This window comes from Ruditapes philippinarum, unplaced genomic scaffold, assembly GCF_026571515.1.
Source record: "Ruditapes philippinarum isolate M1 unplaced genomic scaffold, ASM2657151v2 ctg4331_1_1_1_1, whole genome shotgun sequence".
Classification (NCBI taxonomy): Eukaryota; Metazoa; Mollusca; class Bivalvia; order Venerida; family Veneridae; genus Ruditapes; species Ruditapes philippinarum.
In genome coordinates, this window is record NW_026866334.1 from 1 (window position 1) to 16,800 (window position 16,800).

The 16,800-nt window shown below is 29.0% G+C and overlaps 1 protein-coding gene across 3 annotated transcripts in view; it reads left to right on the forward strand.

Moving 5' to 3' along the window:
* Window positions 1–896: 896 nt before the first annotated feature.
* The window catches only part of LOC132732192 (uncharacterized), a 47,350-nt gene continuing 31,446 nt past the window's right edge, over window positions 897–16,800 (forward strand). The window contains exon 1 of one of the 3 annotated variants that reach the window (XM_060718577.1): window positions 897–1,069. The gene's annotated coding sequence lies outside the window, so the exon portion shown is untranslated. Of the gene's footprint in view, window positions 1,070–10,237; window positions 10,441–16,800 lie in introns of those variants that run through there. The other 2 variants (XM_060718576.1, XM_060718579.1) reach the window with 2 other exon arrangements.

A 16,800-nucleotide genomic window follows, 5' to 3' on the forward strand; every position in this document is an offset into this window, starting at 1 on the left:
GGTAATTAAACGAGGTATCAAAGGAAAGCCGGTATGGGTAACCGACTGTCGTGTTATGTCCTTCAATGTGTTTAAAGCAATGAGAAAAAGTAAACAAAAAAAATAATAATGATAATAATAATAATAATACTCGCAAATATCGATTTTGTCATCATAATGTAAGGCTATTTACGCTTAAATCTGATTTGTCAACAGATATATTAATAACGGTGACTCTTAAGCATTTTGATATAATAGATACAACAATATTATCTCTTTGACGTTTCTCGGTTTGTTTTCTGTCTTTCTTTGATAATTTATGTCTTTCACAATTATTATGCTTTTGACTATGAATCTGTAACTTATTTTTATACATTTAAACCCTCTACTTTGCTTTTAACTGTAACTATGTACTTTATTTGTTGACATTTGTCATTTATTGTTAATACACGTATCATATATATTTTGATCACAATAAGCGTCACTTTATCAAGCATTTTGTGCTGATATCAATTAACAGTGCACGTGTTTTTCAAGTAAAGAAATCATGTATATGATATTAAAGAGTTATTTTTTAATGAATAAATTTTCGCTACAATAGTCTTAAAATTATTGTAGTTTCTGAATCGTTATTGTATATCTAGACACGTTATTCATAAAATCTTGTTTTAACAACGTTTAATTTACAAGAGCGATCATTTGAATTTTAAATGTTAAAACTTTATTGCTCTAAATTGAAAGTTTTGATTCGTAAAATTGTCCTTGACGCCGCATTCTTCATCGGAGAATTAAAAGAAAAAATATTTAAGCTAATATAAGCATTGCAGTGGTAGCATTATTAGATATAGCAGACCTGAAAACGAGTTAGCAATAAAATGTATTACATTTTCCCTCAGCAGTTCAGTGGCGTCACATAAATCGTCTAAAGCGGAAATCTAGCAGAAATTCTTTCATGCAATAATGAAACTATTCTGCAAGTCAGATCAGTGGCTTTTGAGTTTTAAATGAAATTCGGAATTTATTCTATAGAAATAATTTATAAGCATGTAACTTGGATTTCAATGAAAAGCCTTGGAATATTTCTGTAAAGGTAAATACAAAATGAATTCATATTGCGTAATTCTGTTTTATTACTATAATTCCTTTTTATCTAAGCGACGGTGTTTTTCGATCTATTATTTTTGTTGACACATAAATGAGTGATGACTTATTTTGAATAACTTGACTACATTTCTTTTGGTTTATTTTGTAATTCGATTCTAACACAAACAAGTGTTTGGTCATATCTCGTTCAGCAAGTGATCCACCTTACCTGTTTTTCTGGATAACTAACAAGTAGTTACCAGTTGTTCCCGCAAGTGACCGACTTCGAATCACAAATGGTTTTTAAATCAGCGCTGAAAGACAAATGACAATGAGACTCAATGTCAAGGACAACTTTCTTACTGTATATTCGCGTTTTGAACATTTGAATGATATATTTTTTCCCGTGAGCATATTGAGGTTACTGCAAAAGAGAGTCATTCCGTTATGTAAACTATACATATGTGGAGTGTTTGTAACGATTCATTCTTGATGCTAAACGGACATACTACGTTTGTAACGAGTCTTTGTTTTGATGAATGCTAGAAAGGAACAACGCCTTAATTCAATCCTTAAGGGAGAAACAGTTAATGCTCAAATTTTAACAAAGCAAAACAAGATTGTCAAACTGCCTAAAGACCATTGATTAATGCCATGCATAATATTTGAGAAGATTGCAAAGTAATTGCTGCAAAAAATATAAAGTTTAATCATTATAAAGATTTTTAACTCTGCCTTTATTTTCACAATAATTAGTTCCTGAGCTTTGCCAATTGCTTTGTAACCATACCATGTATTTTGCAACATTTTATGTTTTATATAAGGTGGATTTAAATGGGAAATTTAATTTTGTTTGTTGTAATAAAGTAATGTTGTCAAGTTTCATGTTATAAAAGGTTCTTGTGTGTTCATTATTTTGTTCTGAAGGCTTTTATTTATCAATGTATCTTGTTGACAATGTATAACATAATGTCTATTACACTGACTTTTATTATAGTTTAAGTTACATTGATATTTCACAGCAAGTTTCAAAACATCTGAAACATATTTTATTTATCATTCTTAAACATGTGGTAAATATTGTTCTGCGGTTTAATAGAAGCCATTAAGTCGTATGCATTAAGTTTAAGTACTTGAAGACAGATGCAGCACATTTAATTATTTTTAAAAAGTTTACTTTATCGAGCTATTTCACACATTGTTGATAACACAACAATTAAGAAAGATTCGATTTTGTATGACTGATGTTAGGTTATGTCTTCATGAATACAATATTGAAATAAAAATATTATATCTTTAGCGTGATTAAAGTCTACATGTTATTTCAAATATTGATAAAACAAGTTAGAGGTATGTGTGTTTCTTATTCTTATAAAATGTTTCTATAAAGCTCTAAGTGTGGTCATTTATATAATGAAAAATGATATATTTTCTTCTAGAGCATATGCTATGCGATATACATGTATAGCTATGTAACATCAGATCATGCATCTTGTACTTACGAACAACATCCATATCACTTTTGTTTTCTGTCATGTATACTACTCAGTTTTATTATTATAGTTATATATTGTATTACACGTTGTTTATCATAAACAAATTCATAAACAAAGAAACAACTGTTATATATAATATATAGATATACTTTCTACATACAAATAATTTCAAAATAATGACAAATTATCAATTTTTCAAACTAACGATGAACACTGTAATGTAAAAGAATAAGTGAGCTTGATATTCTGTAATAAATTAAGTTCATTTTAAATCAAATGATCTTTAATTATTGTTGTCTGTATAAATCGTCTTTCTCGTTATTTTGGATTTATTTAAAATTATAATAATCATTGATGTAACTTGAAACCCGATTGAACTAATTTACGATAGATCTAGAAAATTAATAATTTACTCTATTTGAAACTCCATATAAAGAAACAGGCATCCTGCAGAAATATGCTTAAACTAATTAATAATTTAAGCTCCATTTGATGAAAGTGTTATGCTGAACATTATGAAATTAACAATTGGATATCGGTAAAAGTAATTATTGTAATTGCTTTTAACTGTGTCAGCGATCAGTTGTTCAAATCAAAATGTAAGTATTGTCAGTATCCTCAATATCATTTTTTCCTTACTATTTCCAGCATCATTCTTTTTGTGAAAGGCGTTATGTTCTAGTAAAATGCTTAAATGTATGTATTGATAGATAAACATCGCAAAATAAGAGTAGGGGTGTTTCTACGCTACATTAAACTGGCTTAAACAAGTATTTCCCGCGATATGAAATGTCTGTTTGTAGAATTAAACATGATTTTGTACGTAACAGGTTCCTTTTTTTTCAAAATCTAATAGATCTAATTAACGCTGTCTCTGACGGCTATCTCCATTCTTTTGAATATACTGTCAGAATAATCGTACAGTTTTATATGTAGGTATGTATATTTTACAACGAGTTAATATTTCCCTACAGTGATATATTGTTGTAGATGAAACAACGAGTAAATATTTCCTTACAGTAGTACATTGTTTTAGATGGAGTATAAATATTATGTTTAAACCAGTTGCTGTGTGTATATTAAACTCTCTTTACATGTAAATGTCAAAATCGTTAACACAGAGAATATGCGAGTTTTGGGAGAACTTTTACATCAGTTTAGGAAAGACACACTGATAGTGTGTAGCGTTTTGTTTTGTTTTTTGTTTTTTTTTTTGTTAGGAAGAGAATATATCTGTTTGGTAAGATATATTTCGTTGATATTGGTTGAATGTTTGGAGTGAGTTTGTTATATTAGTTGATGTTTTGTTTTTGAGGATATCTGTAAATATTGGGTGCTTTAGTTTGCTTTTCTGATGCTGGTTAGATTTTGTGAATTTCATATTGTATGTTGAATGTTTCTGGATTATACTGTATCTTAGAGTTGTAAAAATATTAATATTTGTGTTCTTCATTTTGTGGTGATTTTTTTGTTTTGTTTGATCATAAGTTGTTTAGAGTTTGGGCTCGCCAGGTGTCTAGTATTGTTTCGTATAAGAGACGTGTACATGAAAAGATATTTCTTATAAGTGGATGATAAATGATTTGTGTTTGTTTTGGGTGTAAAAATTGATCAGAGGTCTTTGTTTTGGGTGTAAATAAATGTATATATGGATTTTAGATAAAAAAGGATAAAATACCTAAAATATAGTGTTAACTTAACAATTACATGCTTTATATAGAAAGAAAACTGTAATTTTATATCAAAACATCTCCAAAGGCACATCCTTAATTTGTTACAATTATAGTAACACCTATAGAATGTTCAGAATAAACCCATCATGATCACCAAATCTGTTCGTATTAAGATGTACATGCATCCCTAAATCCAAATAATGTCTATTATTCCAAAGTCTAAATCATGTTAAATTTATGAATCGACAACTTTTGAACTAATAGCAAACAAAAAGAAATTTTATAAGACAATCAATAACACTTCGATTTGTATGTCATATATATCTTTATTATCTTGAAACATATAGCTTACTAGACAATATTTTCCCTTGAGGTGAAACGTCTGTGCGAACAATTTCTTAAATTTCTTACGTAACATGATCCTTATCCTTTATAATCTAATACTATTAGATTTTATAAGGCTGCCTTATAAGGTTAGTCTACTTCCTTCGCAACATTTTGTGATCGATCATCACACAATATGTCTTGACAAGTTCCGTAAATATATGTGGTATATACTGGTTTTGAAAAGAGGACGCGTTATTCGTGGCAGCAATGCACTTTTAATAGTGAATTATGGCGTGACAAATACACTTTCATATTTCTAGCACTTTTTGTTTTGTTTAAGTACACAATCGTTTTTTTTTCTTTTTTTCATTAGAATAAAAAACACAACAGTCTTTACTTCACGTTATCTTCTTTAGAGCTGGTTGGAAAACAGTTCAACTTTTAATCGCTATCAGTCTGAAAATGTTAAATTGAACAAAATATGTTCAAGATATAAAATAACAAATCAGGTTGTTACCAGAACTGAATATAATTATCATACCTAAATTTACAATATCAGTTGAATGTTTTAAATGGTTTAAAACGTGCGAACAACTCAACAAAATAAGGATAAAATATATCTTTATCTTATTTAAAAAAACAGAATATTCGACTGTTATGCAGAGGAAAAGACATATATTTTCAGTTTCTACAGTAAAATAAACATTTAAAAGAAAAATGTATCTTAAAAAAAAACAACAACAAAAAAATGAAAATACACTCTCATAATTTTAAGATTCTATTGCATTAAGCCTGCACAAGCATTCATTCTCTATGGATATGTGAATCCTTAAACATCTTTATTTATTTATTTATTTTTTATTTTCTTTTTATGCTCCCCGAAAAATATCGAGGGAGCATATAGTCGCCGCCTTGTCCGTCCGTCCGCTTTTCTTGTCCGGAACATAACTTTGTAACAACAATCAACAGGAAACTTTGTAGGTAGATAGATCTCATTGAGTAGGTGTGCAGTGCAAAAGAACCGTAACTCTGCCTTGCCTAATTTTTGAATTATTGCCCTTTGTATATTTTTATACTTTGAACTTTTAAACTATAAGAGGTATCAACATGAAACTTTTTAGGTAAATATCTTTCATTAAGTAGGTGTGCAGTGCACAAGAAATGTAACTCTTGCTTTGCTAATTTTTGAATTATTGCCCTTTGTTTATTTTTACACTTGGACATTGTCCGGGACATTACTCTAAAATTATAAGAGATATCAACATGAAACTTTGTAGGCAGATAGGTCTTATTGGGTAGAATTGCAGTATTAAAGAATCATAACTCTGCCTTGCCATATTGTGAAGTTATTGCACTTTGTTTATTTTTACTTTTTGGCTTTTGTCCGGGACATAACTCTAAAACTATTAGAGATATCGACATGCAACGTTGTAGGTAGATAGATATCATTGGATAGAACTGCAATGCTAAAGAACCTTAACACAGCCTTGTCTAATTTTGGAGTTATTGCCCTTTGTTCATATTTTCTTTTTGAATTTTACCCGGGACATAACTCTGAAACTATAAGAGATATCATCACGAATATGTATAGATAGATAGATCTCATTGAATAGAAGTGCATTGCAAAAAACATAACTATGCCTTGCCTAATTTTGGAGTTTTTGTCCTTTGTTCATTTATTTATACTTTCTTGTGTCCAAAACCATCTCGGGGAGCATCACCCGGTTCAACCGGTTCTTGTTTGTTTTGCTTTTGTTTGCAGATACCAACACTCTGATTTAAGACTGCATTATGTTTTTTGAACGTATACAATATCTGAGTTCGATTATAAAACATCAAATTTCAATAAGAAGAATCTTTCGGACTAACTGTAACTTAAAATACGTCTGAGATTAGTGATTTGATTACTGTTTGATTCACCATCATCATCATCAGCGTGTTTAAACGCTGCATGTTTAAGCATTGTTGTATATAATATCATTTGAATATTGCCAAACATTTGAATAAATAACAAGATATAAACAAAAACACTCAAGTTTAAAATAATGTTCGTCTGCTATTCATATTTTTTCAGATAAACTACTTCTTTCGGACATTTTTATTTTCTGAAATAGTCTGAAATAGTTGAAAGTAAAAAAAGACTTAAATTATTATCGTGTCTGATGTATGATATTTGTTTCCAGGCTATTTTCTCCATTTTCCCAGGACTATTGTTTGAAAAACAAAACATTCATATTTCAAAGCAGCCAATTTCATTTTTTTTTCAATTTTCTAGATAGAAAAGAAAAAACAACAACAACAAAAATAAAACACAGAAAACAAACACAATATATTGCAGATCGACAATGCAAATGTTTTCCATTGCCAACTTGAACTTGTATTTTTCCTTTGACGATGCGTTCTTCTATTCAAAATGTGAAAAAATTTACGCAATAGAGCCGCTATTCCGTTGGATATATTATCGGATATACGATTTTAAATACTGAACGAGTAAGCAATAACAGATTTTAAATCTTACCTAGCAGTTAATCCAGACAACTCATTTCAAGCGAATACTAGCAGGAGTTATTTTATGCAATAAGGGAAATATTCCAAAATGACAAATTTATTCTATGTGACTTTAGTGAAAATTGAAATATTTCATTCCTTTGTGTGGTCAAAAAAATCTCTTTAAACATATTTATCGCTTCTGGAAATAGTCACAATGATAAATATTCCTAGGATCATGAAAGCGTTTATTCTATTACATACATTTGTATATTTCCCTTGTTAAAACAGAGTCATTCAACGCAAATAATAAAAGGATAAATGATTAAAACCAGTTTGCAAAATTGAACAAAAAAGTATGTATTACTGCATGTTAAATGGAAACGTTACAAATAAGTCATTTTCATTAAAATAGCATAATGTTTCACTAATGTTTGCTTATAGAGGTCTTTCTAAACATTTAAGATTGATTTACAAAATTATTTCAACCTTTCAATACATTCTTCAAGCAAATTATTACATTTATGGATAAGCAAATTAAAATTGTAAGAAGAAAAGCCGGTTGGTGGGTCGACCGCTGAAATTTGACCATAATTATTTTTAAATCAGTATACAAAAAATGAAGTAAATAAAGAAAAAAGCAAAACAAACAGACAAACAAATCAGAATCAAAACATTTAAAATAGATTAGATTAGCTTCTCAATTAAGCTATACGTTATTGTAATACACCTGTATCTCTTTATTTAACCCAAATGAACTATTTGAACTGGTATTTAACAAATAATAAAAGTGATCTAAAAATACCTTTAGAAACATACCTTTAAAACATTTAGTTATAATCTATTTAATTGCAGTTCAGTTCATTCTCTATTGTATATATCACAGCTTGCATTTTATGTGTAAAAGATATAACTTCTATATGGAAAGGTGCTCTAAGTTCTTACGTAACATGTAGCTTATTATTTCAAATCCAATAAATTGCAGGAAAATTGCCTGATAAGATTAGTCGTCTCATTTTGATATAATTTGTGATCGATCATCACGCAATATGTCTTGACAGGTTTCGTATATAACCTATATATACTGGTTTTAAGAGAGCTATGTACTCTAAATAATAAATTTAAGTGTTTGATATGCACTTTTATGTTTCTCAACACAAATGGATAGTGCGTAAACTGTTGTTTTGGATTTCTTGGTAACAACTCTTCAAAATTAATGTCAACCTGAAAAAAATATAATAATGCAATACGATGGTACTGTGCCGCTATAATAATGTGAGAGTGACTTTGCATAAGTTTACAATCTTTGTCTGAATAGGTAAAACAGGGTTTTATAGAGAATATAGTACTAGATAAACTATATAGAGGATATTTGTTTGTTTGTGTGTAAGATGAAATTTTATTTCATCGAGTGGGCTTTAAAAACAGTATTCTCACGAGTGGCGAAGCCACGAGTGAGAATACTGTTTTTAAAGTTCACGAGATGAAATAAAATTACATCTTCACAACAAACAGACAAATTTTCTTTTTATTTTATGCTTAAAAACAAGTTAAAACGAAATTTCTATAATTTTAACGTTAATATTAAAACTGTTTCCCCCATTGAGAGCCCCATTTATTCGGGATTTGTCATTAAAAAAAAGAAGTCTTGAGCTGAAAAATAAGTCCGCCAATCAACATTAAATGACGGTGATATTAATTAATTTTTATTAAAAAAATATGAATGATCGCTTGTTTTGATAATAAAAACAAACAATTCTTGTAGGAGAAAAAGTCCAACCATCCATTCATATTTCTGTTACTTAGTGCGAATTTATATTAGACCTGGCTTTGTAAATTGTAAGCGGCAGCCATTTTTTAAAGTTGTGTATTTCATGGGAGGAAAATAATTGTGTAAGATTCAGAGGGATATAATTTGGATTTGTTAGTCATACACACTTTTAAAAGAAAGAAAACTTATTTGAGGATTGTAACAGACAAAAAATAAGTGTTGACAGATGTGAAAACATTCAGAAAAGGAGCTAGGAAAATGGAAAACTTGGAAACCTGCTCAAGAACGCTGGGTTGATTTAACTTATTCTTCGAGTTATGGCTGTCAATGCTTTCAATTTTTCATAAAGCATACGGTAGTTATTGCTCGTAGGATACTTTAATATGCCCAAATGTCATCAAGAGCAGTTTTGCATGGGGAAGGAATGTATTTTTGAGACTGTCAAAATGAAACAAAAAAACGAAATTTGGTGATTGGAATTTCATGAATTTGAATGAATAGAAGCAAGTTTTCTTCTTTTTATTACTTTTGACATTTAAGTTATTTATCAATTTCAGTTTTGCTTTTTCTTTAAACAGACTGACATTGTCAGAATTGTCAGCAAAAATAAAATTGAGGTACCACATGGGGAAAATCTTAAAAAAGTAGTTTCGTCATTGAAAAGAGTGAAATTATATTTTGATAATTTTCACTGTGAAATTACCAAATATAATTTTCACGGATAAATCAGTAATCCACTGAAAAGCATAAAATAAAGAATTTTAATTGTCTTGATTGCATAGTTTGTAAAGTCATTGAGATGCAATAAAAATATTCAAAAAAATCACGAGTTCGAGCCTCACAAGTTGTTTAACTGTTTTCCTTTTTTTCTTTTTCCTTTTTTCAATTTTACTGAAGATGCAAATGAATGATAAAAAATATTTTTTTATAATATCTAATAATTTAAATATACCGGTAATAATAGTTTTAACCTGTATAGTGTGAAGTATGCAGTAGTCATAATACTTGTGCAGTGCATGAGTATTTCGTGCCAACTGAAATATTGTTGAAACAGTTTGTATACATGTATTCATTCCGTTTAGTATTCAGGATAAGGTTGTAAAAAATTGCTAGATACAAAAATGTGAAATGAGAAATTATTACAACACTTAATGTCAAGAAAAATATTACATATTCGTATTTGATTGTTTATATATAGAAATTATTTTCGAGAAAAAAAGTACAATCCGAAACAGTCTTGCATTGATATTTTACTAAAATATTAACTGATAACGTTACCAACTGCGTTACGCTTACAGTTGATTAATTTATCGATATTTTAATTTATATCGGAAGCAAGCCTGCGTGCCTACAGATAATAAATACTACATGATAACCGTTTTTCACCGTAATAGTGGATTTTTCCGCTGCGACACTAAATAGTTATCCTAAACGGACAGTACGAATGCTTATTTGGATAAAGTGTTACCCGAACGGAATAAATATCAACATTATGTATTTCAGTCATAGATTTTTAAAAGATTTCAGACGTTTAGAATACATTTACATTTTTAGTGTCTTTTTTGTTGCTATTTTTTTTCTTCATGTAATTCATTGTTCAAAGTACATCATTATATTGCGGATGGTAAGTTATCATTTAATACTGTTGATATATACAATTTCCTCTAAAATTCTTTAAAAAAATATTTGACTTTTATGTGGAAGAATAAATATTCAGTTTCTATACAACTGTCATTCAAAATAAACTGTTATTCCTTCAAAAAGTTGAACAATTATTTTTAAAGAAGTTGATATAAATGCATCAAACATGTTTTAAATCTTTTTTGTTTAATAAGCGTGTTCTTTCTTTTTTTCTTTCTTTCAAAAGTAGTGGGCTATTTTTGTGGCATTGAACATTTTATTTTACAATATATTTTGATATAAAATTAAACAGATGCAATGTGTTACGCCCTGTTCAGCACACTGATTGCTATATAATAATTAAATAATTCATGAAGTATACGTCAATGCTCAATATTTGAATCGTTTACACAACACAAAGAAAACATTGAACATAATTTTCATCTGCTATTCAGTGTTCTCTAGATATACATAAACTACTACAAAATAATTATTTTCTGCGGACATTATTATATTTTCTGAAAGAATTTTCTCTAAGGGGGCTTTAAAATAATCACGGTGTCTGATGTCTCAAATTTATTTCCAGACACGTTTTCTCTGGACTATTGTTTGAATAAAAACCACCAATACTTCCAAACCAACAACTAGATTTTCTAAATTAGAACATCAAGTGTTTATATGGAATGTTTTGAAATTGCAATACAATTTCGTATACTTTGATCCAATGCTGCTTATTGTTTAGTGTTTCTGAGAAGTAAAAACCAATCTTTTAGCGAATACATTTACGGTATCAGTTTTATCGGATGTTCGATTTTATCTATAGGACTGAAAACGAGTTAGAAATGAAATCTATTATATTTTCCAATTGCAGTTCAGTGGCGTCACACAAATTGTCTGAAACGGAAATATAGCAGATTTTCGATTTATAGAAATGCACACTATTCTGCTTGACAGATCAATGACTTGAGAATTCAGTTTAAAAACAAAAATATGTTTTGTGAGGCAACTTTTCATGATAGGTTTATTTGATCTGGACATTTAAACAATTTGATTATCCATGGTAAGGTAAATAAGTATTAAATTTAATATAAACATATAATTATTCAGATTTGATTTTTTTTTTATTTTACAGCATTTGAATTATAAATAAGGGGATTTAATATATTTAGCAGTCATTTATTATCTATAATTGATATACACAGTGTTTCACGTGATAAAAAGTAATAAAAATAAAACAATAAAATACGTGATTTATTTCTTAACAATTTTAAACGTCCTGAACGCATTCGCTTTTATAATTGTCACATGTTTGCATAATTTTATTTTTCCAAAGGAGACTTAAAATAGTCTTGGTGTCTTGGTGTTTTCCCTGGACCATTGTTTGAATAAAAAACACCAATTCTTGTTATTTAAAACATCGTGTTTTACTTAAGTTGTGTTTATATTGTATACAGTATATCACTGTGAACCAGTTTGTTTATAGAAATATATTGTACCAAGTATTCTATTGTTGTCTAGTTTGACAATATTTAATATACAAATTATTGTTTTTTGCAAAGCCTGCTCACAATAATTATATGCCTTGTTGAGTTGTGCAAGGCTTACATTTATTCCACATGACAAAAAACGAAATCATAGAAAACTAGACAAAACGCAATTCATTACATTAATATTGAAATCCATCTCTTTTCAATTATTTTAGCCTTTGTGTTGATATCAAGAAATCCTCTTGAAGTTAATCTTAACGAGCATATCTTCATTTACTTCACATAACAATGTTAGTTATTTACCTATTTATCATTCTAAATTGTCATATCATTGATATGTATATCTGAATTTGTTGATTTAAAGATTGATGAGAAAATGAATAGTTGTCTGTGTTTTTTATGCGTAAATATCTTATTTATACCGATTTTTAGTAAAGCAACTTATGCAAGTCAAGTTAATGTTTAACGTATTTTATGTATGCATGACTAATAAGAATAATAATTTAGTTTGACAAATACTGTTTTCGACGTATGTAAAGTGATTTGTTAACTACTACCCATTGAAGAACTAAAACAATTGTAGGTTTTTGTTATGGAAATATATATATTATTAAATATACACAGACAAGTGGTCACATCGAAAACAAAGTTATATTCATGTTTGTGGTGAGACAAATTAGTCTAGAAAAGAAAATCGTTGACGGTCCTTATGTACGGAAATGTTATCATGGGAAAGAAAACAGTGTGTCCTTCATTGCGCTGGCAGTCAATAAATGGGAACAACTTTCTTCTTGAAGGTCTCTTGCAATCAAACCTCGGTAAATAATGGTTGATATAAACGACTCCCATATGATATAAAAGAACGTGTTATTGACGTGAATTGTCTACTGGAAAACCTGTGTCTTAAAGAAAATGGGACAATAATGATTTTTTGAGAATAAACTCGATTGAAATGTTATATTTCATTTTTCAAAAAATATATACATTAATTTTGTACATATTTATTGTAAATCAATAGAGGTTTCAGAATTTGATTGTATTTTTTATATAAAAATATTAATATTAAATAAGAAAAATGTTAAGATCTTATATCCTGCTGTCAATAACCCGCTCATTTGATTGATGCGTTAATCAAAATGTGTTATAATCCTGCAATAACCAAACCAAAACAATCTATGAGAGAAAAACATACATTGTTAGAAGCAGTCTATTGCATATCAATTTGTCATCAATGTGACAGAAAAAAACAAAGACGCACCAAACTTTACTTTTCCGGTGCGTGCTCGGTTTGATAGAGCCTGTCCATGAACGGTAGTGGTAGGTGCAAGCTGCCATCCATGCTTCCTGGCACCGCCTACGCCTTACTTAACATTATTTATTGCACATGATATCAAGCTATCTTGTGCAAATACTATAATGCACTGTAGCATTTCCATCTTCAGTACTAAATAGTACTATCTTACTTGCTATTGTTCGAAGCATTCGTGAAGGGTAAACATAGACACATTTATCTGTTTGTTATTTGGCAGATCTAGTTTTTGTCTGTGATGAACATACAGTTTCTAATAAACATGTCAGGAAACTACTTAATACATACACGAAAATGTCAATTCCGAATATTCTTGAATCAATAAATTGTCGATTGGCTGTGGGTAGTGGGTTGTAGATAGTTGCTTTTTTACATAACCATTATATTGAAATAGCACCGTTCGAAATTGGTTATCCCGCCGAGGCTGGAGTTAGTTGTAACAATTAAAACTAATTTGAATATCTAAAGTAATTTTAAAGCTGAAATTGTATCATGCAAAATTCTCAGTTGCAATAGCAACACTGACGTTTTTCAACATATCTGTGGAAATTATTGTTGTCAAATACTCAATACACGTCGATGGATGAAGCTCGACTCTTCGTGGAACTTGCAACTTCTGGTGTCAAATTAGGAAACAAATTCGTGATCCGAGCAAGGTTCGAACAAACGAGCTCTTGGTTTAGAGTTTAACACCTTTACACCTTAGTCTTGGTTCGAATTCTTACAGCTATGATTACAATACTGCGTCTCTTCATACGTCAGTGTTTCATTATTAACTTCACTCATTCAAAATGAAGGAAACCTTATTTTTACTTTCATATTAGGGTGTTTAACACGTTTATTCAAATGGGTGTTCCAGCTGATCTTGATCGGCACTGTTGCATTGGTATGTTGGTTAAGTCACGCTAAAGGTTATGTACATTAAGTGTTTCACTGTGATCATTTCTAGTGGTCCCGGACGTGTTGCTGGGTTTTCGTTCAAAGAATGCCTTTTTGACTTGTTGATCTTTGGTCTCATATTTTTAACGCCATGCTATGCAGTTTAATGTGTTTGAAAAAATAAAACTGAAAAACATGAATATTTTATTTCTGCTCTATCAAAATAAATTATATCAATGCGTCTTTAAAATTGTTTAAAGGTACTGTTATTTCGATCTGTTTTTATAAAGCATGATTTTTTAGGGAAAGCATAATGTGCGCGTAAATAATGACATTATTGAAAACTGTAATACTTATGTCACTCTTTAAGAGTTATCGATGCATCAAATCTACAAATGTGTTTTGTTAAAGCGATTACCGTGTCGGTTATATTCATATTTGTCATATTTGTCTAGAAGAAAGGGACCATATAGCACCAAATATTGTCTGAAAAATACTATATTTCCTTATATACAACACTATAAAATTCCCCGAGCTATGCTAAAGATATATTGGTGTGCCTTTGCGACAAATGATAGACATGTCTGTTTATAGTATGTGACAGGTTGTTCGATGAATGCTGTCATATAAGATGTCAAGAGATCGAGGATATCAAACATTTGATACATAAATAAGATTGATATTACGGTGTTTCCTTTCACTCCATAATGTACTTTGAGTTTTATATTCATTATTCTCAGAAAGGGTATTTTAGTTATTGTTTGTTACATTTTACGATTTTGCTTAATCTGTTTGTTTATGGTTAAATGGCAATTCAATCTTCGGGTTAAAAATTCTGCTAATGAGTAGTTAATTGTTTCATATCAATAATAAGATATCTGATTATGAAGGACGATTTTCTACTTTTATATTCACTTTTCAAAGAGAAAGTAAAGCTTCTCTCATGACAGTCTCGTTGGCTTTGGTTATCGTTTTCGTTAAAGCCTATTTACTTTGGGAATTGTCTACTTCAAACTCGTTATACAAATTCATTATTAAAATGTAACACCATTTTAAAAGGACAGATGATTTTTATAGTTTTTGCCTTTTATGGTTATTGGAATCTATTCAAACTTCCATATCTTTCTCGAGCATTAAACTTCAGCTTTCAAGGCTGTGTCTATTTTAACAACTTAATAAAATATGTCAGATTTAAAACAATGCTTTAGGTTTATTTGTCTTCTGAAACTGCGTTTATTTAGAGGACTAAGAAGTTCTTGATATTTCTAAATATATATTCTTATTGCCTTAGAATTTTGACGTATTCAAATAAACAACTGAAAACGTTACAATCAATCATGCTCTTTCATATGAAGATGTTGCATACTTTATATAGGTTTATTGTAATAACAGATTCTAAAGCACTTACATTTATCAAATTCGAAAAGCACATTTATGTTTGTTCCAGCAACTACTTTGGCAAATGACATTTATCGTCGTCTAGGGAATAAGGATGGAAATATGAAAGAGTTTTTTTTTTCAGTGTAATTTTATCTCAACAAAACACGCTTAAAAGAGCTGTCATCCTCAAGATATGATGTGATCAATATTACCGTTATTTTTTACGTTATTATTTTATTATTATCTAATATTATTAAGCAATATTATAATATTATAAACTTGAGCTAAAATCGCGAATCCATCAATTTAGTAGCGTGTTATCATTGTTACAATAATTAAAGAGAATATTCTGAAAAAAATGCAATTAAAACGATGCTTTGAATAAATATTATTAGTTACTTTTTATTCATGAATTATGTATTAAATTATTAACCATATTAAACTTTATGACATCATTAATAGAGCGATTGCATAACGGAAATATCAATTAATTTACGAGTTGCATTAAATTGCAATCAAACGAAAACGTTTTAAGCAAATGACAATTATGAATCAATGAAACTGCTACATGAAATATTACATTAAATAGTTTAATAATTATTAAAACTAATTAATATTAAAATTCTTAAATGAGACACTAAAAATGTATCAATAGACTGTCGTTTCAAGCGGTATGCTGTTTTGTAAGTCGCAAGATGAAATTGACATTAACAATGGTCAGAAAAGTTTTGAGTAAGGTATTACCATAATGTATGAAATTAGCAAATAAGTTATTTTCATATCATTAAATGTCTTATTGAAGGAAAAAATAACATAAAGTGTTACTCATTAAAATATAAATATAGATTTTCAACTGATGTCATGGTTGTTATGAAAAAGATGTCTCCTAGATATAAGTCATTCATTAATCAGAATTGAAAATGATGTTTTCCAAGAACTACGGCAACAATCTATTTAAAAAACCTGTATGTTTTGTGATTTATAATGTTACTGTGTGTATACCACACTTGCAAAAAATTATATATGTATATAATTATGCAAATAAAACAATTTTCAAACATCGAAGAATATGTAAAATGTGTACTGCAAATATTTGTGCACATTATAATCAATCAATTAATTATATGCATTCATTTCTTATTGGAAAATTTGACTTAGAATTTATAGAAAATAAATTTCTAATTACCTCCCTTTATTTACATAAAATGTTAAATTCGGTAATATCTTTATTAATAATGCTTATTGGAACTTACAATAGGGATAAATCTTAATTTGAGCATCATATTTATGAAATAAAACCATGGAAAAC